Genomic DNA, 2,880 nt, shown 5'->3' on the forward strand with positions numbered 1-2,880 from the left:
AACAACCCCAGGATTGAGATTGATACCATTTGACATGACAGTATTTAACAGTGTTACCCAATAAGCTTCTAAAACACTAACTCAACCTCAACACAAACTTCTTAGTAAAGGTCTTAATTTTTCTCCTACCCCAAAAACATATAGTTTTGAAGTCATTTCTGACGTCCAAGAATTTGCATGCAGATTATGACTTCGAGAATTTTTAATCTTTTAATTAATCTTTCACAAATCTCTATCAATGGGATTTTCTTAGCTAATATTTCGTGTGGCATCTTGCCAAAATAGTTTTAAAAATCCTCACCATTTCTATCATCCAGATGATAAGTAAAATTCTTTAAATGAGATACCACATTATTAAGGCATGTTGGCTTTAATTTATGATAGTCCACCAAATGATTTTCTAAAGAGTCTTTCATAAGACTCTAGAATTTTTCCCACTACACAAGTAAGACTAACCAGCGTACAATTTCTAGGGCAACTCTTATCACCCCTTTAAGAATAGCAGTAAGATAAGCAACTCTCCAATCCTCAGACACCTGACAACTCTCTTCTGACCCATCAAGCCTTATATTACTTTATCTATTTTTAACTTTAAGCTTAAACCTTTTTTTAGTTTTTATTAAATCACCATATATTATTATTAATAACTATAAAAGTATAATCTTATGCAATTCAGGTCAGTTCCTATGTTTCTCTAATGGTAAGACCTCATATTATGGGTAAATTGTGATCTAACAGTGAGTAATGTGTCAAACATTATTTTTCTGTCATGCTGCTGTAAATTGTGATGTATTGAACCTAACTACCATAGCCTAGACCAGTGTTTCTCAACTTTTTTTTGCTTGTGGCTCCCTTTTGCATTTAATTTATCTCTGTGACCCCACCCTTTGTAGATGCCCTTACTTAGGAAAAAAGTTACTTTATTTCCACACTGTTGATTTATAATATATTTATAAAATTATATTTACAATATTGTATTGTTTTTAAATATTTTGTTTATAACATACTGTTTACTTATACAAGTAAAAAATATTCTGTTAATCATTGACATTTTATTCAATGTGATCCTTGGGCCTGATGAACACTTGAAAATTTTTGAATGTCTGGTTGCAATGCGGTCAGTGATAAGCAAAGATCACCTCTATTCACAACATCAAAGAGGTTATGTATTTTTGATAGTAAATAAATCACTTGACTAAAACCAGATTCAACCAGATAAGATGTGGGAAAAGCAATAAAATACAACTTTGCCTTCTCCCAGAGTTGTGGAAACGTATTAGCTATTTCACTATTTATCCAGAAATAATGTTTGCCACGTTTGAATCTAGCTCAGGCTGTTATATCACTCTGCAGTTCAATGAGACATTCTTGTAATGTGATGTCAACATCAACTGCATTCACTCCAAATGGATCCACCACCCAATCTAGAATTTTTATTGTTACTCAAGTACTAGTCGCATCTGGTAACTTGACTTCTGAGCTGTGGGGAATAAGAGGAGAAGGGAACCTTTGATTAAATTTTCAATATTTTAAGTGGGCAGTGAAGTTTCAGTGGCCCACTCAGAATTTACTGTGACTTCCTAATTTTCTTTCATTCACAAGTGGCCCCTTAGAAACATGCCGTATATATGGCCCACGTTGAGAACCACTGGCCTAGACAACATCTAAGACAAAGTTCTAACCTAACTTTTGAACTAACATTAATAATATATTACTAGAACTTGGAAGCAATAATCCACTGTCAATGTCATACTCATATAGTCATACTACTAATACTAATAGTAGTATTACTACTACAACCAGTACTAGTCAGAATGATTTAGTACTAATTATAGTATTTTGGCACTTGTGTATAAAGTTAAAATCACAAATAATATTCAATGTTAAATAATCGTGTACCACTTTAACGTTGAATATTATTTATGATTTTGATTTAGTACTACTTACTAGTATTAGTATTACTAACTTATACTTATAGTCATCAATATCATTATCATTGTACAATTTGTATTAAGTAACAACGAAAACACTAGTTGCCCAAACATATTAAAACTTATATTTTCGCGCTAATCACATTCACAAAACTCAGTAGTAGTACTACTACTAATAGTATTACTTTTAGTATTAATAAGTATTATTAATCTTAGTACTGGATATTTTTATTTTTAACAAAACCTTAACAGATTATAAAGGCAAAACCGGGAAATCCTTGGTGAGTCTCCTGTACTAATTGTACCATGTATAACTTTGAAATTAGATTAAATTATAATATTAACTTAGATCCTGTTTTATTTTTTATCTTTATCCACAGTACTTCAATACAGAATATGTCTGTTGATACAATGTAGCCAGTGGAAGCTTGGCAGAAATCTGTAACGTCATTATGACGCTTAACAACTAAATCAATCAGTGAAATACTGCTTTAAAAACGAATAAAAAAACACAGTTTTTTTACATTCATCATAACAAGAGATTTGATTAATCAGGAAAATATTAGAACGCAGTTTAATTTTAATGCTTATAAAAGTTTGATAAATACTATTATTAAGTGTATATTTTCAAAATATATCTTCTTTTTTTCGTTTTGTTTGAAAAGTAAAGCTAATAATAGGCTAACTAATTGTGCTCTGTCCATCATAGGGAATCAAACCCCAGATTTAATGTTGTAAGTTCTCTTGTTACATTATAGTATGCGTAAAGGTTTCACAAAAACACATATTCAATAAAATTATCAAGCTGATTTTATTATAATTGCCTTTGTTGTGAGATAGTAAATTCTACGTTTCCTTTGTTCTAGTTTTTGTTTGCCGTTCATTGTTAATATTGTTACGTATCTGCTCGTTTGATAATTTCCCGTAAAATTTCTTTCCGAAAAACTTC

The 2,880-nt window shown here is 30.7% G+C and overlaps 1 protein-coding gene across 1 annotated transcript in view; it reads right to left on the minus strand.

The window, feature by feature from the left end:
* LOC106468642 (MAP kinase-activating death domain protein-like) overlaps positions 1 to 2,232 on the minus strand; it is a 138,202-nt gene extending 135,970 nt beyond the window's left edge. Inside the window, exon 1 of the mRNA XM_022396995.1 lies at positions 2,176 to 2,232. The gene's annotated coding sequence lies outside the window, so the exon portion shown is untranslated. The remainder of the gene's footprint in view (positions 1 to 2,175) is intronic.
* Positions 2,233 to 2,880: the final 648 nt, after the last annotated feature.

The sequence above is a fragment of the Limulus polyphemus genome, unplaced genomic scaffold (genome assembly GCF_000517525.1).
Source record: "Limulus polyphemus unplaced genomic scaffold, Limulus_polyphemus-2.1.2 Scaffold3095, whole genome shotgun sequence".
NCBI classification, from domain to species: Eukaryota; Metazoa; Arthropoda; class Merostomata; order Xiphosura; family Limulidae; genus Limulus; species Limulus polyphemus.